Consider the following 23,222-nt stretch of genomic DNA (forward strand, 5'->3'; position numbering starts at 1 on the left):
TCCAAACCTTGCATTGTCTCACATGTGAACTTTTAGGGGACACCTCACATCCAAACCATAACAACCAATGAAATTAAAATAATAAGGATAGAAAAACTTAAAGAACTATCCTAAAAGAAAAGAAAATTTATTACCAAAAAAGTAAAATAAAATACAAAAAAAGTGTATTTTATTATTACATTTGCAGGACTTGAGAAGTCAGTTAATTTAAATAATGCACAGTGTAGTGAAAAATATCCCCTTACCACTACCTCTAGTGCTTCAAAACCCCTAGAAGTTATGAGTCCAGTTTTTGTGGGTGACTGAGGTGATAAATAAAAATCTCTGGAGGCAGCAAAGCAGGACTAGAGCCCCAGAGGACCTGAGAACCTGGGTTCCATCCCAGTTTCAAACAAAGCACACAGTTTCTGCACCTCCATCTGTTTGTCTTTAGAAGAGAACCCGAGGGCTGTGGGCATGGCTCTAGTATGCACAAGGCCCTGGGTTCCATCTCCAGTACCACACAAAAGGGAGGGGGCTGAGTGTCATAGGAGCATCTGAGGAGACCAGGCTGCCGAAGTGCTTTCTGTGTCCTTTTAGCTCTGATGCTGAATTCCTGTTTTGGCTTCTCCATCCAGGCATTACAGTGGACAAGTTTGGGCTGATTTACTTTGTGGATGGCACCATGATCAGACGCATTGATCAGAATGGGATCATATCCACCCTGCTGGGCTCCAATGACCTCACATCAGCTCAGCCCCTCAGCTGTGATTCTGTTATGGATATTTATCAGGTGAGAAGATCTTGTCTGCTAGAACCATGGGCCCCTGAGCTCATCCTCTCATCCACCACCCAGCCACCCAGCCACTCTGCTGGCCCTTCATCTTTGCACCAGACAAGCCTTTAAAGGATGCCCACTTGGTACAGGCATTTGATAAGCACCAAGGATGCAGAGATGACACTGACCCTGCCCCACTCACCTCCCAGAGGCTGTGGGAGGTCATCAAGAGGGGTAACAAGTGTGTGGGCATGGCAGAGGTTCTGGGAAATCTGCCCAAGGCCAGCAGAGTAGGATGGATAGAGCTTTAAACAGTGTTAATTTAAATCCACAACCTCCTGAACTTTCTCTTTTGTAACACATACAGGTACTTGCATATTATCTATTCTTTTTCTAGTTCATAAACTGCATGAAGCAGGAATTCTTTACTTAATCAGGTGGCTAGTACACATTGAAGAACAGCCCATATGTGTTGATTGATTGATTGAGTGATTAAATCCTGGCTTTGCCACTCACTAGCTCAGTAACTTTGGGCAGGTTTTTGCAGTCTTCTGAGCCCTATTTTTCATCCGAGAAATGGAAATCACTGCCATGGGCCTGGCAGAATTACCTCGAGAACACATACAACAATGCCCGTGAACTTCCTAGTGCTGCTCAACACTTCAGAGATGAAATAAACTAAATTTCTAAGGTCCGCTTATACAGGAGGTAACATTTACTCCAGGTTTTAAAGACTGAATAGGGGTTTTTCTGGGTAGCAAAAAAAGAAAAGGAGACATTTCACAGAAAGGGGACAGGATGCACAAAGGCACAAAGATGTTAATGAGACTGATATGTTCAAAACCATTGGGAAATTGAACGCTAGAGCTCAAGCTGCTTGGAAGGAGGAGGTAGGGGTTGAAATAGGAAGCATGGTCTGGGGCCAATAGGAAAGGACCTTGCCACTTCAGGCCAGAGAGTTTGGACCTTGGCAGGTGGGCATCAGTATCCCAGGATAGACTCAATAGAGACACATGTGACTAGCAATCCAGCATGACCTTAGGATAGCCTACAGTGACTTGGCAAGTGACCCTTTATTGCTAGGTCCTCGGGCTGGGCTTGGCCTGTGCCATCTTGCCAACGTTACCAGAATCTAGGAGGTACCAGAAATTGGGAGGCTGACTGTGGCGCTTGCTCCCAGCCCCACTCGTCATGCCCGCCTGTTCCTGACACATGTGGCTTCCCCAGGGCCCCATGGCTGCTGCTGGCGGTCCCAGCACTGTGCCACATGCCAGTCGGATGCTAGTGTGGTTCCCTCTGCGCCAACTACTGTGATTGCTGCGCTCCAGAATGGAATCTGTTCTCTGCCACTCGTCTTTGCAATTTGGCAGGCTTCCCCTCGCTGGCTCGAGAGTTTCCCTCTCCAGTCTGTGAACAAGCTGGAATCACCCACCAGGAAGCAGCCACGGCCTAAGGATGTGCATACAAGTATTTTCAATTCTCAAAACGGGCCCTCAACCAGCCAGCGTAGGGTGCTGAACATTTTCAATCCACACATTGGAAAACTGTTTAACTTTAGATAGAGATACTGCCAAGCAGTCAGAGCAAAGGCTTGGAAGACAACTGGCATATATTGGATGGGGGAAAAAAATGAAAACCCACACTTAGATTCTGAAATCCTAGACTAAAAATTTCTTTATTGCAGGCCCTTACTACCTTTGTCTGAATCTAAGCATAGATTTTTTTTTTTTTTTTTTTTTTTACAAAACTCCAGAGCAGGCATATATTTTGACATACACATATGGGCAGCGGGTACTGGCTTTCATTCTCAGAGCTTCCTCTGTTACCAATACCTAGATACTTGGCTGTCCCATTGGGAATAGGGAGGGAAGCCAAAGACAGAACACAGCTAGGAGGCAAGAGTACAAAGGGGAGAACCCAGAAACCTGGATCAACGTAGGAGGAGACAAAGACCAGGTCCAAGATGAGAGAAAGGGACGGGAGGAGGCATTGAGTAGAGAGGGGGCAGATTACATGCCTGTAATCCCAGCAATTTGGGAGGCTGAGGCAAGAGAAACATGAGTTCAAAGCCAGCCTCAGCAATTTAGCGAAACCCTAAGCAACTCAGTGAGACCCTGTCTCTAAATAAAATATAAAAAGGACTGTAGGTGTGGCTCAGTGGTTAAGTGCCTCTGCTTTCAATTCCTGGTACAAATAAAAAGAAAGAAAGAAAGCTGGATATTAATATAGCCAGGTATGGCCACCCCAGGCAGAGCATCACTCTCTACCTAGGGACCAAATGAGCACACTCTATGTGCTGGGTACTTTTCTAGAGAGATTAGAGAGCTAAGCATGGCTTCTCTTTTCTCATGTAGCCATCACAGTAATCCTGTAGGGTAGATATTAGAGATAAGGAAACTGAGACCTGGTGAAATAAAAGGTGTTATTTATGCAGAGCCCTATACTAGATTTCATCAGAGATGCAAAATGAATTTTTTAAATAAAATCATGTAAGTAAACACCTAGTACAGTGCCTGGCAGCTGCCAATAGGGTGTCAATATTAGGTTCCTTTAAAATCCACAAAAGAACTTCCATGTACATTGCCTCAGCCGATCCCCACAACTACCCTATGCATATTTATTACCCCTTTTGCTATGGGGTGAGAAGGTCAGTGTCTAGGAAACTTGAGTAAGATGATGCTTCTGGTGACCGTGGAATTGGAGTCGAAGTGAGGTGTCCTGCCCTCCATCCCTTGCTGGGTCTGTGCCATTTGCTGGCCATTCATTCATTCATGTGACAGTCATTTCTGCAAGCACATCACTCTTTAACAAGGCAGTCAGCTCAGAGTGCCTCAGTGAAGCAGAAAATACTCAGGAAGATAGGGTGGAGGGGATGCCCCTCCCTGACATGGCCCTTAAACTAGGAGCTGGAGGACCTCCAAAGGCATAAGGTCTGCTCCCTCTGTTTTGGTGGTGGGAAATCAAGCCAAAGGCAGAATCATCCCTGATCAGAGGTGAGACCAGATTGGCTTACATACAGTATGCCCCAGAACCATCATGCCAGCTACATGACAGAGCAGCTCTGAGAGCCATGCCTTCTCCACCCCCGGGTGCCCCTGTGTATGCAGCAGCTTTCGACAACATGCTTGCTGTTCATTTCTTCTGGTTTCCTCTCTCCTTTCCCTCTACTGATTCCCTCTTCCCCCCTCCCACCCACCCACTCATCAAGACGCCATCTTTTCATCTTAATGACAGGCAGAAAGGTCTCGCAAGCAGGTCCCCAAGGTGCCACAGGACCAGAGGGCATAAAATATTTAGCAGCCAGTGTTGACAAGAAATGGGTTTTAGAAAATTGAAAATTCTCCTGTCACTTTAGAGCAAACTGTGTTCTTGATGCAGCCGAAAGCTGGCACAACAGTGCTCCAGAGAGCACTGGGGAGCATGAGTGGCAGGCAGTCCAGGCCACAGCTCTGCAGGGTCTGCAGCGCCCTCGCTCTGTGCAGACAGCCAGGTACTGGGGTCGGGGGTGAGGAGACAAGACCCGAAGACAGACTGCTCTGAAGAACCGAGAAAGGTCTCGCCCTTCCTGAGAATGGCCCTGAGCTAAGGGGACAGATGAAGGTGGCCTCGCCTAGACATATAATTTATTGGGGTTTCATTCTACCTAGGCAAGCAATCACATGCACCTTGCAAGAAATTTGAAAAGTTTAAAATCACCAAGAATATTAGAATGGCCTTTTATCCTAGTATGGTTAATGTTTTGAGATATATCCATCAGGCTTTTAATCTCCTCTCTATCCATAATCGATCTAATTTATGGTTACGTTTCCTCCTAATTGGAATCACACTGTGCTTACAATTCTGTGACCTGTTCTTTCTTCTTAACACATAGCAAACATTTCCCCCTGTCATTACATATCCATCTATAATGCCACTTATAATGATTACACATAGTATTCTTATTTATGAGTGAACTAAATATGCTATAATTTATTTAGCCAATTCTCAATTGTTGGGCATAACTCCAGTTTTTCACCCTTGTTAAAACTGGGTCTGATGAATATGCTTGTAGACAATGGTATACAAGAGAAAATTCCTGGGAGAGAAACTTCTTATCTAAATTATTATATTAGTTAGAGTGGACTCCATAAGGGACCAAAGAGCAAGGGTTTATAGGGGGCTCAGGAGCCCTAAGTTGAATAGTCTTTAGTTAGGGCCCAAAAATCAGCAGAAGGAAACACTCATCAACACTTCCAATCCTGTATGGTGTGGTTGGACCTCTTGAAGGCCCAACTAGTGAAGTGCCAGTAGTTCCCAGTGTGATCTATCCAACAATCCATGCCCCATGTCCATGTCCATTTCTCCTCACCTTAAACCCTGAAGGTTGCAGCCTCTTAGGTTCCCACTTAAAGACTTACCAGTCAGGCTCAGAAGAAGCTCAGAGTGGGGCCCCAGACCTGTGAACCCTAAATCCTACTGCCAACTTCATTAATCCTTTCCAGGAGGACCAGTTCTCAAAGGTATTAGAAACCATTATGTAGAGCAGGGCTTCCTAAACTTCAGTGGGCACAGAAATCACCCAGGGATTTTGCTTAAATGCAGACACTGATTCAATAGGTTTGGGGCAATTCTGACCAGCTCCCAGATGATACCAATGCTGTTTGTCTGGTTATCACCCAATATAAGAGGCAGGTATCCAGTTGTGTTTCCCAACTCCCAATTAGAATCACCCAGGAAGCTTGAAATAATGTCAATGTCCAAACCCCACCCAGGGAACCGACTCAGGGTGGAATGTGAATACCACTATTTTCTAAAACATCCCCAGATTATTTGAATATAGGGCCAGATTTGAGAACCACTGGTCTATAACTGTGTCTGACAGTGCCATGGTTATTCTGTCTATTATTTGAGAAATCATCTTTTATACACGTATCATATCATCCATTCATGAAGAGTCTCTTCTAAACCTCTGAACAAGTCCTACTTAGCCTCCAGACTTCATCTGACTTCCCCTCCCACCCCCATATCACTGTTTGAACACTCTGCACAATTATAATTTCTGTTTTCCAGATGTGAATATTGAGGCTCAGAGAGGCACAGTAACTTGCGCAAGGTCATAAGTGGTAGAACTAGGATCTGAACCCAGGCCTGTCTGACTCCAAAGTCCATCTTCTCACCGGCTACTTTCTGTTGTTATCCCCTCTTCAGGTTTTGTCAGTCCTGACAGAGACCATCAATGCCTCAGTGACATGGTGTTCCTGTGCTCAGGGGGCTAACACTCCTTTTTTGATGGTAGACTCTGTAAGGATTGGCCAAGACTATATGTAAAGGTGCTTCGGATGCTGTTATGGGTTTTAAGGGGGTGTGGGATGATTAGTAGGGGACATCCTGCCAATCATTTGAGTGTTCATGTCTCCATTGTCAGGTTCGCCTGGAGTGGCCCACAGACTTAGCCATCAACCCGATGGACAACTCTCTTTATGTCCTTGACAACAATGTAGTCCTGCAAATCTCTGAAAATCACCAGGTACGCATTGTCGCTGGGAGGCCCATGCACTGACAGGTTCCTGGCATTGACCACTTCCTGCTGAGCAAGGTGGCCATCCATGCAACCCTGGAGTCAGCCACTGCTTTGGCTGTTTCACACAACGGGGTCCTATATATTGCTGAGACTGATGAGAAAAAGATCAACCGCATCAGGCAGGTCACCACTAGTGGAGAGATCTCCCTAGTTGCTGGGGCCCCCAGTGGCTGTGACTGTAAAAACGATGCCAACTGTGATTGCTTCTCTGGAGACGATGGTTACGCCAAGGATGCAAAGCTGAACACCCCGTCTTCCTTGGCTGTGTGTGCTGATGGGGAGCTCTATGTGGCTGACCTTGGGAATATTCGAATTCGGTTCATCAGGAAGAACAAGCCTTTCCTCAACACCCAGAACATGTATGAGCTGTCCTCCCCCATCGACCAGGAGCTCTACCTGTTTGATACCAGTGGCAAGCATCTGTATACCCAAAGCCTGCCCACAGGAGACTACCTGTACAACTTCACCTACACTGGGGATGGTGACATCACTCTCATCACAGACAACAACGCAACATGGTTAACGTACGCCGAGATTCTACTGGGATGCCTCTCTGGTTGGTGGTCCCAGATGGCCAGGTATACTGGGTGACCATGGGTACCAACAGTGCACTCAAAAGTGTGACCACACAAGGACACGAGCTGGCCATGATGACATACCATGGCAACTCTGGCCTTCTGGCGACCAAAAGTAATGAAAATGGATGGACAACCTTTTATGAGTAAGTATCCAGCTGCTGCCATTTGATGGCTGTTTCATTAGGTGCATTGCAGGTTAGAGATGAAGTGTTCATTCTTGAATGTATTTCATTTTTAATTCAGGACTTGGGATGCAAACCATTACCTTTAATATGCTCTCATGTTCATATTCTAGATGATTTCTCCTGAGAAGGAAATTTGTGTAGTGGAGAAGCTACAAGCTTTGGAATCAGAGAATTTGGGCTTCCATCCTAGCTGCACCATGGATTTCATTTTTCTGGGCTTTAGTTCTACATCTATAAAATGCTCAGGGTGAACATAGTACAGGGAGATGATATAGATGAAAAGTCCTTGATAAACTACTAGCCTCTCCAGATGACCACTGTTCAGAAACATGGTAGTGGGAGAAGGAACAATTCCATATAGGTGATTTTTTTTTGCATAATTGGAGCTCACATCTTTAAGTACCAAATTTTTTTTTTAATTTTTACCATTTTAGATGACCTTGTTATGAGGTACATTACCTGCCTCCTTTCTGAAACACGTGACACAGATCTAACATAACCTTTCTATTTATGAGTCAGGGTTGTTAATGAGGAGAGCAACAATGGCATATTATGCTGTTGTAGGAAAGAGCTTCTGTGGGGAGACAAGGATGCAGAACCCTTTGCCCTGCCTAAAGTAATGCTCAACTACTCTTTTCTTGGCCCCTCCATGGGGAGTTACTGTGTCCCCATTTGTTTTCAGTCACAGTGCTCAAATCATCTAGCTACATCCCTACTTCCCCCCATACAGGGCTTCTTAAGTGGTGTGGTCAGAGAAGCAGAAGTTCAGCTTATTACAATCCCAGCCAAAATTAAATAGACGTTATGAAGTGTTTCCCTATGAGGTATTTTAATGAAGGGATTTTGTAACATCTCTTTTTCTAGTTAGATTTTTTTTAAGCTTTTATTTGTTTTTCCCCAAGATGTTAGCCATGTTCCAGAGAACTGAGACTGCTGAATGTGTCACCATTAGACATGTGTGCGGGGGATGGGGAAGGACCTAGTCTTGTTGACCATCAAAAGTGGGCCAGGAACTGCATTGTCATTGCAGTCTCCCTTCACAGCAGCTGGGATTTGGGCAGATATTATCTGCTTTATGGAAGTAAAAGCTGAGGCTTGGACAAGCCCATTTGCCCGCTGTTACATAGTGAGAACACGACAGAACAGGGATTGCAGCCCAAATCTGTCTGAGGCCAAAGCTCTTGCTCTTTCATTTCTGCCCTACTGCCCTCCCCCACTCCACCCCCCTTAAGGTTGTTAATCCCAAATGCACTTGAATCCTTGAACCCTACATTCTTCTCAAAGTGGATCAAGCATCAGTTTCTCACAATCTTGAAACTCAAAGGAAAAGGACCTATAATTGATTTTAAATATAACTTACACCAAAAAATGTCACAGCAGTTTGTACAAAGTTCACTAACTAAATTCCTTTCTCCAAACAAGGACCTTGCTAATTGCAAAGAAAAGACAAAGATCCAGGAAAACAGCAATTATCTTGATTAACTCATTGAAATGGAAATACGCTAAATAATTCAATTTTCCCCATTGCCCATGGAAATCTCATACATTATTTAGCCAATACAGGGATTTCTTTGTCAGAGCGAGTCTGTACACTTAATTAGTTCCCAAGGTCACTCCCTCAGATCCCAAACTGAATGCCTGCACATCACTGCCACTGTTACTCTTCACCACCCTGAAATCTAAAACCATTTCCTACACCTCTACCAGACAGGGTCCCTTCCTCTCTTTCCCTGATGAAATCTACAGCCATGTTTGATATTTTAGGAAGAAGGAAAAGGTATTACAATTGCTTTTTATAAAATAGCAATTGAAATTCCAAAGAATCCACTTTATAGGAGTACACAAGAAAAGCACTGATCCTTCTTGACACAAACCAGAAGTGGAAGATAAAAGCCATACAAATAAAAAGAAAGAAAGAAAGAAAGAAAGAAAACTCACTTTTTTGAGATCCCTCTGTGTGCCAGGCTCTTTCCCATTTCATAGCATCTATGAGATGGTAAACCATAAGCCTGATACAGATTAATTACCTTGGGTCTCATGGTAGATCATTTTTCAGAGAGCAGGAAATTATCTTCCACATTTTTACATAAGAATATACTAAAGCACAGAGAGATTAAGGAACAAGCTTAAAAATCACATAGTGGGTGTAGAGCACAACTGGAACACAAGTCCATGTTCCTCCAACTGCACTGGCCTGGTTCACCTGTGTTCTTTGTGACTTATTGGTATGATAGAGATCTAAATAGTGTCTATTCTATAAGAACAGCCTGAGGTTCAAAATTTCCGTGAGATAAAATATGAAAAGCTCCATAAAATGACAGTGGCTGCCATTATTATTATTATTATTATTATTATTATTATTATTATTATTATTATTTCAAGCAATATGTGGCAGTAGCAGTAATTATAGAAATGTTATTTGGACATGAAACATATTAGCCAGGAGCAGTTTGTAAGTAAACTAATCAGAGGAACAGATCAAAGTTTTAATAGGAGTAGGAATCAAAAGAGCAGACTCAAATGTCAAGTAGAACATATTAAGGTGTGAACTAGGAAAGAGGTCAGGTCCCTGAGGATATCCTAAATGGGCTGGAAAATGGCATGCTGAGTGGGCCAAGTAAAGTGGATCTGTTCTGGAAACAAAGCAAGGGAGCCAGGCACCTATCTTCACTGAACATTAGCCATGTGACTCAGGCAGGCTAGCTGGCCTCCAGGCCCATGTCTCAACCAAACAAAAAAAAAAAATCCCTACCTTACCCCATTTATGGGCCATTCCGAGGATTAAAAACTAAATTAATACTGAGAGGAAAAAAATACTTAACAAGCTATTAAGCTTCCTAGAAGGAAAGGTGTATGGTTGTTTATTGTCGAGGTGTTTCTTTTTCTTTTGTTTTTTCTATTTATTTATTTATTTTAATTAGGTATATCTGACAGCAGAATGCATTTCAATTCATTGTACATAATTGCAGCACAACTTTACATTTCTATGGTTGTACATGATGTAGCATCACACCATATTGTGTTGTGGTGTTTCTTAACAAGGATTTGAACAGGTTTTACCAATGGACCATTTGCTCTAGTGAAATTTCTCCTTTTAGCTCCATGAGGCACCTTGGTGGATTCAAATTCAAATGTTCTAAAAAATTTAAAAAAAAAATCCATCCAGGCCTGCCTGTGACATGGGCTATTACTGAAACAAGTTTAAGTTGGTTTTATCAATCTTCCTAGCAGATTAAATAATACATCTAACATAAACATCACACACTTCAGAGCAACTTGGAGTTCACAGATCTGGAGATTCAAGGTTACTTTCCTTCCCTGAGCCCACAGGTCTGCTGGTAAAAACCTCCTAGGAGTCTGCAATAGGGACCTCATGTCTAGGGAGGGCCATCAATGCTGTCAGACTTGGCATATGGTCAGAAAACAAGAAAATGTAAGAAAATGTCCAGTAGCATGAGGCTCCTTCCAAAATTAAGGGCTGGAGATGTAGCTCAGTGGTAGAGTGCTTTCCTAGCCTATGTGAGGCTCCAGATTCAATCCCCAGCACCACAAAATAAGTAAATAAACAAAATTGACTTCCTGGGTGGGCATGAAAAACCAACTTCCCTAAATTTCAGAGCAGGAAGTGACTATGGTCTCCCACAATGCCTGACGACAGCTCCTGTTATAGGTATGTTTCCTTTAGCTATTGTGAGAACCTTACTAATTTATCTCTGTGTCAAGCTTAGGGCTTGCCACCTTGAAAATGATTCACTAAATATTTTATAAATGAAACATAAATTCAAGAGGGAAGAGAGATAAAGAAAGGGAGGAAAATATGCTGTAGTGAGAAGAATGCTGGATTCAAATCCCAGTTCTGACATTATCAGTATTCCTGGAAGGACACAGAATTCAACTCAAAGAGTTCAAATCAACAGATTGGGCTTCTTTTTTTAATATTTATTTATTAGGTGTAGATGGACACAACACAATGCCTTTGTTTTTATGTGGTGCTGAGAACTGAAACCAGGTCCCGCCCACGCTAGGCGAGTGCTCTACCGCTGAGCCACAATTCCAGCCCCCAGATTGGGCTTCTTGATTTTGCTTGGGGGATATGAGAGCTAGAAAGAGCATCATTCCCAATCTTATAACAAAAGTAAGCCTGACAACAGGCAAATTCATGGATTTTCCTTGAACTCCTCAGAGGTAATAGAGCAACAGACTAGCCCAGATTCAAGGAGGGACAGACACCTGCAGAGAGAGACAGGATATGAACTTAGCTTCCCTGGAGTGGATGCAACTGGAACTAGTAGGAGGAGCTCACTAGGATGGCCACCGTATTTCTGAAGGCCAAGTGTGTATGGGCAAGAGAGTATCAAGCCCTGGGAACTGAAATGGAAGGAGTCCACATCCTCTTCAGGAGTTTTCCGCCCCCCACCACCACCAGTAGATTGAAGAAAGATCTCAGAAAGAGACCTTTTTGCTAGACCTGGGGAGGTGTGGAGCAAGAGCACAAATAGCTGCCTGCTCCACCCAGACCCCTATCACCCTGCATCCCCTGAGGAGCAAAAGCCTTCACCTGTGAAGAGAGAGCCAGTCACTCTCCCACTTAGACACAGGTGGAGACCCATCAGCTGAATGAGAGAAGAAAAGCAGAAAAAGTATGTAGTGCAGGAGAAGAGCAGGAATCTGTAAGAGCCCCAAACTGCCGCCTGAGAAGGGGTGGGAGCACTTAGGTGGAGACAGTCCCCAGGGTCAGGGGCACACATACCTAAGGCTGAGTCCTCCTCAGGACAATAGAGAACTTGCCCACCATCACCTCCTACTGATTAAAAAGCTGAAAGCAACAGTGCAGAGCAAAGCATTGCTGCAAAAAGGATGGAAAGCGGGTAGAGCATGGAAGGAGACCCTCTGATTTGTGGCACAAAGGACCTAATGCTAAGGATGGAGTGGAAATTGAGGCCAAGAGAAAAACAGTTGACAGATCAGTTTCTCACCCTAAGCACAAAAAATTGCTAAAAGAACTTAAAGACTATGATGCACTGAGGCAACCACAGAAACCAGGAACTTCCAAGCCAGCCCAAATCCTAACTAGATTAACTCACAACCCCTCCCTGAAGTCCTAGCAGAAGTAAACTCATTTCCAAACACAAGCCATCAATCTCAGTCTCTACCATGCCACACGAGGTGTCACATTTTCAACTGAACACGGGTAGGAGAAGAAAAAGCAAAAAGGAATCATTAGAGCCATATTCTGATATGACACAGATGTTGAAACCATTGTTCACAGAATTTAAAATAACTGTAATTGTATCAAAAGCTCTTGAGAAAAAAGGTGAACAGTTTCCAAGATCAGATGGATGATTTCAGCAAGAAGATAGAAACCCTAAGAAAAAATCAGATGGAAATGCTAGAAATGAGAAACACAACTACAGAGATGAAGAATGCCTTTGACCGGCTCGTTGCTCCTGATGACACAGCATGACACAGCTGCAGAAGAAAGACAGGCCAGTAGAAATTACCCAAATGAAAACATAGGAGAAAAAGAGAGCAAAAGAATACTTCAAACCCTGTGGGACAACATCAAATGATCTAGTACGCACATAACTAGAATTCTAGAAGAGGAGTTGAAAAACAGGCAGAGGAATATTTGAGGAAATAATGGCCAAGAATTATTCATAATTAATAATGAACCACAGATCCAAAAAGCTCAAAAAATACCAAGTAAAATAAATACACACATAAACACACACACACACACACACACACACACACACTTTTCTAAACATATCATATTCAAACTGTTGAATGCAAAAGAAAAACTCTTGAAAGCATCCAGAAAAAAAGAACAAACAAAAATTACAGCAGACTTCTCATCAGAAAACACACACACTAGAAGACAGAGTTCAGAAAGAAAAAAAAAATTTCCACTCAGATATGATATGCAACATCGATGAGAGACAGACCTGCACTGGAAGGGTGGACTACACCTTTCAAATGAAAATATGTTTTAGAGGTACAGACAGGGATAAGGGGACCAAGAAAAGATGCTGAGGCACCCAAGCACTAAAAACACAACAGCCATTACCAAGTCTCAAGCTGAAGGTCAAGGTGGTGGGGGGAGCAGGTAGAATATTGTTGCTGAAGCCCCGTGGGAAGGAGAAAGCACCTGGTAGAAGCTGTTATCATAGATGGATGCAGCTATTCCTGGAAATATGGCAGTGAAGGAGAGAATGAGGAAAAGCTGGTTCTGACCTCCGGTGTCTTATCAGTGCTGGCCATAGACTTAGCTTAAGCAGACTTGAGTCAGCCCAGGTACTCAGTGATGCAGTGTGCAGGGGTCAGCCTCTCTGGGCACAGAGAACGGCAGAGAATGATGGGGGAGAGCATGCAGAATAACCAACATAGAGACTGAGTGGCTCTGCAACATGTTAGACGTAAGGATCAGAGCCAATCCTGGATCCCAGGTAAACCTGAACCCAACATACTTTCCAGCACATGTTAAGCCATCAGTGAGAGACAGACCTACACTGGGAGAGCGAACTACATCTTGGGAATCCTGAAGGCTAGAATTCATTGTTGGGACTTCATTTTATAGGAAATAGTGAGTACAAGTTTTTACTGCAGAAGCCAGTAAGTGCCCTGGCTCTGACCTGATTTTTGAGTGGACAATGATGTAGTGATGCCATTCATTACGGTGACTGAGGCCAAGGGAACTATAGGAGTGCATGGACCATGAACTCTAATTATTCACAGATGACACAGTGTCCGTTCCCGTTGTTGGTGTTGATGCTGGTGTTTGGAACAGTCACAGATGAAAGTCGTAATACTCAGATCTTTTTTTCTGAACAAAAAGTTAAAATCATCAACAGTTTAGTATCAGAGAGGAAATTTGGCATTTTCCTCACTAGCTGCACATAGTAAGTGGCTCGGGATGAAGTATCAAGTGTGAAGAAGAAGGCCTTACAGTGTGTGAAGATACCCTTTAGCAGTCCTCTTCTGAGAGCCAAGTTCACAGCAACTCGATGAATCTTTTATGTGTTTTCTTTCACTGTGCTCTAGAGATGCTTTGGGAAAATGGAGTGAAGAAAAGTCAGTGGAATGAAATAATGGAAAGCCAATCATTGGGCCATCTCTATCCTCCCTCCAAGAGGGGGCCTGGCATCGCTGCAAAAGTCAACTGCAGCAGTAGCCAAGCGAAGCATCTTGAAGGGAAAACTGTCAGTCTTCTTGACCCACTTGGGACTTCCAAACAGAATTTTTTCCTTAACACAGTGATGAATACAAAGGTTTTGATTTGAAACAGCATCATTATTATGGAAAGCTTGATGAAAGAACACACTCTTGAAGGTCAAATAGACCTGACTTTGAATCTATATTCTTTAACTAGCTGTGTCATTTTAAGCAAGTTACTTATCTTCTCTGAGTCTAATCATCACCATTTGTGAAATGGTGATAATAATCCCTACCTCGAGATGATTACAAGCATGATGCTTGGTACCTAAAAGATACTCTGAATCTTTGTGAACTTTCGCTTCCTCACACAGGGAATGGAGGGAGTAGTAAACTCTTAGTTGCTTTCAATCCATGTCTTGAATAATCAACAATAGTACCTACCATCTTCCTATGTATTTATTCACCCACTCAATAAATATTACTGAGTACCTTCTATATGCTGGGTAATTGTCTAGGCACTGAGAATATAGACAAGGTCCCTATCCCCCATGAAGCTTATCTTCCAGTAGGAGGAGACAGATAACAAGCAACTAAACAAGATAATAAGTACAATGAAGACAATATAGTAAGATAACATGATAGAGATGGGGGACCTGTCTATTTCAGAAATGGTAGTCAGGGAAGGCCCCATTTGAACTGAAACTTGAATGGTGGAACTGGCCACACCTGTGTGGAAGAGCATTCCCTGCAAAGTGACAGTCAGTGTAAGCACCAATAGCATGGATTGAGCTTGGCATATTTGGGGAACAGCATCGGGGCAGTGAATTACAGAGGTACAGAAGAATAAAGGTCACGGGGAAGTCAGAAGGAGAGGCTGTAAGGAGTCAAGTCATTCACATTGTTAAATGCGTGTCTAGCACTCAAAGTTCTGGCTACAATAGTAACCAATTGAAGTGCCTGCTTCAGGGAGTTGACATTCCAATGAGGACAGTCCCCTGGGGTCCTGAAGGCCCTGGTAAGAATTTACATGCATTTTAAATATGTTACCTCTTTTGGTCTTCTCTGTGTCTCTATGAGCTAGAAGTTATTATCCTCATGTATAGAAGAAGAAACAAAAGGCTCACTGAGGTTATGCTGCATTATGTAACCTGCCCAAAATGTGGTAATTTGTGGTGGGGGTTTGAGGCAGGTGGGAAACAGAACTGCACGCTCATCCTCCAGGGTCACATTGCTAGCAAGTGTGGAGCCAGGATTCAAGGCATAGACTGTCTGGCTCCAAAGACTTCATGCCAGCCATTCCTTCCATTTCTCATGGAGAGAAAGAAAACTTGTCAATGCTTTTTGGGTTCCCATAATTAAAGCCATGATGGTCATAAACAAGCCATTGTCCAGATGTCACCCAATCATAGGACTAGGACTTAAGGCAACCACTCAGAGTCTGGAGTTCTGTGTACTCCCCCTTCCAGGCCCCTGCACCTGTTTGAGCAGCTTTGCAGCAGAACAGAAAGGGTTCTGTAAGAGCAACCCTCAGGGCAAAGGTGTTCAGGGTCTGTAGAATGGGCAGCTCCAATTCTTCCCATGCAGAGTCAGAAGAAACTGCTCTGATGGGATAATCATAGGTATTGATCAAGCAGCAGAGAGATCCAGTGGCATTTCTCAAACTTTGAAAGGTAGTGAAATGAATGAATAGGAGAGAAAGTTTTATAAATTGGTTGTTCTATTTGATGTTCATTTAATTAAGACATTCAGTCCTTCTAATGGAAAATGCAAGGAGTGGAAATTACGGGTTTTGGGCTGTCTCATATAAAATGAAAACCAGATCTTGAAGGCATGGGGCCTTTTTGCTGTATCTTCTTCGGGCTCAATTTAATTATGCATTACAGGATACCTTCAATAATAATTACAGTTGTCTGCCTTGATACAAAATCTCTTTCTGTCTTGAGACTAAAACTCTGGGGAGATACCTAGGGAGAGGGCCAAAGTATCTTTTATCAAGAGCAGCTTCTTCCATGTGTGCCTTCAGCAGATGTTTATCAGGTGTCTACATGTGTCCAGTTTCTGTCATGTCATACAGCAGGTAGAGTGTGAATAAGTCATGGCCTGTTCTCTCCTACAGAGCAGGAACCAGGCCTTGCATGTTCAATCCTGCATTCCTTGAGTTGCTCAGCCAGCATCCCCTGCCTGTCTTCCCTATGCCTGACTCAATTCTGCTGAAGCAGGGATGAACTGGGAGTAGGTCCTCCTGGGTCACAGTGCTGACAGGTGGCAGAATCCAAGTGGTGTGACACCAGATTCCCAGCCTAGTAATCGAACTCCATAAAGCATTCCTGACCTCGACAACTCACAATCCCAAGAGGAAAATGCCTTGTACATCAGCATCCCAGCACAAGAGAAGCATCCTAGGAAAAGCTCCTCACAGTACTCCCAGGTGGTAGGCAGGGCTGGGGTATCCTCTCCACTATGTGAATTGGGAAAGGAAAACTCAAATGGTAAATCATCTTCCTCCAGTTAGATGTCAACAGGTGACCAAGACTTGAGCAAGGAGAGGAGGGAAACAGAGGACTGTATCTGATTGAAAAGGAAAGCAGAACACATAAAACCAAGGCATGAGGTAGAACATTCCAGCTATAGCACCGTCATATTTTTGTTACTCAGTGCTACCCCTTGGTTTCCAGGTATGACAGCTTTGGCCGCCTGACAAATGTGACCTTCCCTATGGGCCAGGTGAGCAGTTTTCAAAGTGACACAGACAGCTCGGTGCATGTCCAGGTAGAGACCTCCAGCAAGGATGATGTCACCATAACCACCAACCTGTCTGCCTCAGGTGCCTTTTACACACTGCTGCAAGGTAAGCCAAGCAAGTCCGGGAGCCTTTGGGACACAGGGGGCCTTTGAGAGAAGATCCCTTCGTCAGAAGAATGAGGCTAGAAATGTTGCTTCAGTAGCCGCCCAAGAACAGGAAAGAATTATGATTTGTTTCTCTCCCTATTGCCACCTCATTTGCAAAACACACAAGCCGGAGTCCTGTAAATTCTCTCCCAGAAGCTTCAGAGTAATATTTCATTGTCCCATCCCATTATCATCAGAACAAGGGGGAGAGAATCCATTAGCTGCTAATCCAGGTGACCTCACCATTCTTCTATCTTAATGGCTTTCAGATTAAAAGACTTACACTCACTCTGATGCAGGCTAGGACAAAGGACAAGAATAATTACATCTAATTATGAAGGGGATTTAGTCATGGAGAAGTCCTTCCTGAAGCCCATGTGAGGTTTGTACCTCTGCTAGGATTCCATAGAAAAGAGGCTTCTTCTCTGCATCTGTCAGATCCCCCCTGAGACAGATTGGTCTTTTAGTTTCAGGCAAATCTCATGGTGGGACTCTGCTGTTAGTTGTCTTGCCTCAACTGTTCTCATGGGATGCAGTGGCCCAGGGTGGGCTTGAAGTTTTATTGGATTTTGTAAGCATGAAAGGAAAAAAATAATAATCCCTAAAGAGCCCTGCCTGACTCTTTCCCACCCTCTGATAGCTCTTTCTTACCCCCAAAGGCTTTGCCACAAAGCAGTAGAAGGAGCTTTGGGCTGAAAATCAGGCCAAGTTCTAGTTCTGACTCTGCCACTATATCACCCACCATATTCCTCAGTTTTATTCTCCAGGAAAAGAAAGCAAGTTGAAGCTGTGTTGAGTGATGTGAGGCAGGACAGGGGTTGGGGGGAACCTGGGGCCCCTGTGCCCACTGTGCCAAATCCCACCACGTGAACTGGAAGGAGTCAATCTTCTCTGAGCCTCAGTTTCTGGGTGTGGAAAATGGGGCTGCATTATAATACCTGCCTCATTGGCTGCTCAGATGATCTCTTTAGATGATATTTGTAAAGTAACTAGCATGGGCCAGGCACAGAGTATTGCTCAGTAAATACTTGTTGGGTTAATTGAGTAATTAATTAATTAGCAAGTAGTTTGAGTTACCATAAAAGAATAAATGTATATTTGTATAACAGCTTATATTCGCAAAGGTAGTCCTTCACTTTTCAAAGAGATAGAGGAAAAATAGTGGTACTCAGAGAGAGAAAGCAAGCCCTGGCATTTCTTCCCCACCTTTAATAGTGGGTTGAGACACCCCGAGAATTTATCCCCTGGCAGGGTTACTGCCAGCAGAAGGTACCAGCTCCCAACCAGCCAGGGTCATGCCTGACCCAGAGTGGCAGGGCCAATGAGTACTCCAGACATGGTCCTTCAAGTCTGTTTTCTTCCCAGTGGCCAAGAATTGTATCATCCATCCACTGCACCTTGCTACACCTACTTTGAGCATTTTCTTCCCCAAAGATTAAATCAGCCTTTTTATATTTAGGCAACTTTTAAAAATTCAAAAGTGCCATATCCCTCAATTTTAAAATGTACCATCGTTTTAATAGGAGTTTTTCAGGCAAAGGATAAAAAGGACACACTGCTTAAAATACATAGCTGGACTGTAAGACACATTCCAATTTCAGAACATTGAGATGTGAAAAGGAAAAGTGCATCCTGGGATCCAGGAAAATACAGTACCTGTTTCCCCCTTTTGTACCTCTGCCAAGCTCCCTTTCCTTCTTGCACACCAGGCTCAGATGCTCAGCTTCACATTTGCCTCAGTAGAGTCCTTGTGAAAAACCCTTTCTGTTTCATCCTGTCTGAGCCATGGGAAGTAATAAGAAGCAGCTACTAATGAGCAGTGGCCTTGGGAAGTCACAGCCTGCATTAAGTGAGGTCATGTGACATGGGCCTCTGCAGATGCTTGGTCCATCCAAAGTCCCTGGTAATGGACATATGTGGATGCAGAAAGAAGCAGCTTTAAAAAGATAAATTGACAGGTTTTTTCACTCTTCAGAGGGAGTAAAATACAGATTGCCAGTGAATGATGCATAGCAACTTTGGGGCAGATTTTAGAATTCATATGTGCAAGGGGAAAAGTGTAGAAAGATAAAACAGGGAGGGAGTTTAAGAGAGGGGGACCAATTTGATGCCATTCTAGCAGAGAAGATTTGGTGAGGGTTTCCCATGAAAACTATACCCTTGGGACTTGACATAACCTGCATCATACCTAATCAAGCAAATATTTGCTGATTATAAAAGTAGAGCAATAAAGATACCTAACATTTTTGGAGCACTTATCAACTATAAAAGTATTATTTTTAGCATTTTATATTCATAGTCTTTTTTAATCCTGATAATAAGCTGATTAGGCAGGTCTTATTAATATCTTCATTATCCAAATGAAGTCAATGAGTAGTTAAGCAGCCTGTCCTAAGTCACACACCTGAAAGAGTATTTGGACTTGGATAAATAGGCTCCTTCACCCATTCTCTTGGCCACTAAAGACAAGAAAGAGAGCTTTTATTATTTTTTGTTTTTGTTTTTATTTTTATTGTTTTTAAGGAAGAGCTATTGAACAGCACTAGAAAGTTCACTATTACAGCTGTGTGAAATGGTGGGGGCAGAATGCATGTGATGGTGACCACCTCAGTGCCACACACAGTAAACTAGAAATAGCCAACATTTACATAGTACCACCTGCCAGGTCCTGTCCTTAGCTCCTTGTATTCATCTCGCTTCACTCTCAGAGCATCCCTGTGAAACAAGGGCACAGTTATTACCCCTATCTTACAGTGAAGCAACAGAGGCACACCAAGCCACGCATGTGGCCACGGTCTCACAGCAAGAACATGACAGAGCTGGAACCCAAGCCTATGCTCTTTCTGGGCGATGGTGCTCAGTGAGCACTTAGACATTGGGGAGTGTGTTCATTGCAGGATGGTGAACCCTGCACCCCTCAGCTGTGAGCCACTGATGAGGCCCACATAGAGGCTGAGAAGTGTACAGGAGGGGAAGGCATTCCTCTGACCAGAGGAACAGGGGGCATCTTGGAAGAAATGACATATGAGCAGAGCCCTGCAGGAAGGACTTGGGCTAGCTTCCTCTAAAGACAGCAGAAACACAAGGAAGGACAAAGGAGTGAAATTCCCACACAAGCCCAGAGATACTGTTTCCATTTACAGAGGAGAACTCATGGTGCATTTTAAAGACGAAGTTTACCTTTTTCTCCAGAAGTTTCTTTAGCTAAGGAGCCAAATTAAAATGTTTTAATTAGATTTAAATTTTCTAATCAGAGCTATTTTAAAACCATTGTCATAACAATTTAAAATGTGTATGTATGCAACATTCTGTCAGTGATTTTAGTATTATTTTTTACATTATTATAAAGAACACTTTTATCCTAGGGTATATCAAAAGACTTAAAAATGTTCTAGTAATCCTACTTTTAGGAACCTATTTTGATTAATCCAAAATGGAAATTTTGGATTCTGATTTATCCAAAGAAAAACATTTTAATTGAAATATAATGACATACCTCAAATTTATCCTTTTTTATTAATATGCTGAAGCCTTCAATCTTTTATTTATTTATCTTTATGGGGTACAGGGATTAAACAGATGGCCTTGAGCATTCTAGGCAGGTGTTCTACCACTAAGCTATGCCCCCAGCCCCAAAGTTCACTCTTGCTGATAAAAGCAATTCAATGGCTTTTATCATATTTACAAAGTTGTACTGCCATCACCAATATCTAATTCTGGAACATTTTTAACACCTCAAAAAAGAAATCTAATACCTATTAGCAATCTCTTCTGCCCTGGCAACCATTAATCAACTTACTTTCTGTCTCTCTGGATTCACCTACTTTAGATATTTCCTATACATGAATTCATACATTTGGGTGCAATGTGGCACATGCCTATAATCCCAGTGACTCAGGAGGCTGAGACAAGAGGATCCCAAATTGAAGGCCAGCTTCATCAACTTAGCAAGACTTTATCTCAAAATAAAAAATAGAAAGGGCTGGGGTTGTATCTCAGTGGTAGAGCACTCCTGGGTTCAATCCCTAGTACCAATTAGCAAGTAAGTGAAAAAATATGTGGTCTCATACAACATGTGGCCTTCTGTATCTTCTTTCGTTTAGCATAATATTTGAAATATATTTATTTACACTGTCCAGTAATTGTGAAAAACTGGAAACACACTGAATACCTATTTGGGGCATGGTTAGATAAAGTATAGTACTCCCATATAATGGAATACTTTATAGTCATTAAGAAAAATGTTTATAAAAATATTCATGGGTATGATATAATGCAGTGATGAGTCCAAAATTCCACAATTATTTAAAATTTTAAGTGTATTGGGAAATACCCTGAAATCTACAAATATGCAAAATATTTCTAATGCTCTTATTTGAGTACTGAGATTATGGATATTCTTGTCCATGTATTTTCCCAGTTTTCTTCAGTATCACATTTTACTCCTATGGCTAGGGGAATGCTCACCTCCATCTCCATCCCCAGCCCTCCTGAGCACCCGTGTTTTCCTCTCCTTCAGACCAAGTCCGGAACAGCTACTACATCGGGGCCGATGGCTCTCTGCGACTGCTGCTGGCCAACGGCATGGAGGTGGCACTGCAGACTGAGCCCCACCTGCTCGCTGGTCCTGTCAACCCCACGGTGGGCAAAAGGAATGTCATGCTGCCCATCGACAATGGCCTCAACCTGGTAGAGTGGCGGCAGCGCAAGGAGCAGGCTCGAGGCCAGGTCACCGTCTTCGGGCGCCGGCTGCGGGTGAGCAAGGCCTTGGAGGCCACTGCACAAGAGTGCATGCTGGGAGAGGATGAGGAGACTCTAAGAATCTGGTCTGTTCTCAAAACTCTCTCTGAGACCTTAGATTCCTCACCTGCAGAGGGAGGTTCTAAAGTAGGTACCACGTGTCATGAGAGGCTCCTGTGTGGTCTTTTCAGCTTTAACTTATGTAAGGATCTATGGCTTTGGAGTTATGTAGGAGGCGAATTTCCAGCTTATTGCTCCAAGTGAACTTGGGTTTGTCAGTTGTCTTAGAGCTTCAATTTCCTTCTCCATAAAAGGAGGAAGATAAAACCGATTTTACAAGTTGCTACAAGGATTAGAGGTAACGTGTGAAGTGTCTGATTTAGACGAGGTGGTCAAGGATAGCTGCTCTTCTTGTCAGTGCTATTATTGTAATTGTCAGTACTGTTGCTAATGTGTCCCAAAATTCTTTGTATCTCTTTGGAACCTAAGCCATGGTCTCTTTCCAGAAAGAGTGACTGTTCCTAAATGACCAAAATGACCTCACTATAACTGTCACTGCAGGGAACTGGCTTTGTGCTATGGCATATCAGAGCAGCTTGCAGGGTGTGGATGCCCTGATTCAGTGCCTGTCTGCTCACCTCCCATGAGTAGAGTGTGGCTGTGGCCTGGGGTGTCACAGCCCAGCAGTATTTCCCTCCAGATTCACAAAGGAAAGAACAGGCAGAGTCAGAGCTGGTGACCTAGGCCTGGCTTTCCATCCAGCACTTTGCAGACCACAGGTGCTCGGTAGATGTTCACTGAGCTGAAGTGAACCACAGAGTGGAGCCAGATCTTCCCAACATCCCCAAGACCAGAGAAGCCTCCTTATAGCTGCACAGCTTGGGCTCCCTTCATTCCCTGCCTTTCCTCAAAGATAGCTCACCACCTAGTTCCTTTTTTACATGTGGGGCAACCAAGGTCCAGAGAGGGCCAGTGATTTTTCCAGAGTCACATAACTAGGCTGTGGTAAAGATGACAAAGTAGGCCCATAACAGATACCAAAATGTTAAGTGACATCCAATATCAAAAACTAGAACCAGGCTTCCTTTGTTCCCACCAACTCAGCCCAACGCTCTGGTAACCATCTGATGTGGGAAACAGCCTCCTGCTAGTTCTCTCAGGAAGGCCTCACAGCTTTTGTTCTCAGGGGTCCGCCACCATCTGTGGCCCTCACTGAGACCCCACCAGAATTCTCAAGCAGCCCTTCCTGCACATCTGAGGCAGTGTGCAAAATGGGAAGTTAAACCCAGGTTGGCTTCCTGCTGGGCCACGTGTGTAGCCTCAGCAAATCCTCTGAGCCTCAGGTTCCTCTGAGAAAC

General features: G+C 43.5%; 1 pseudogene; it reads left to right on the forward strand.

Annotated features, from left to right (window-relative positions):
* Positions 1-23,222, forward strand: part of LOC143410949 (teneurin-4-like) — a 367,450-nt pseudogene that overhangs the window by 329,498 nt on the left and 14,730 nt on the right.

This window comes from Callospermophilus lateralis, chromosome 11, assembly GCF_048772815.1.
Source record: "Callospermophilus lateralis isolate mCalLat2 chromosome 11, mCalLat2.hap1, whole genome shotgun sequence".
In the NCBI taxonomy this organism is placed as follows: Eukaryota; Metazoa; Chordata; class Mammalia; order Rodentia; family Sciuridae; genus Callospermophilus; species Callospermophilus lateralis.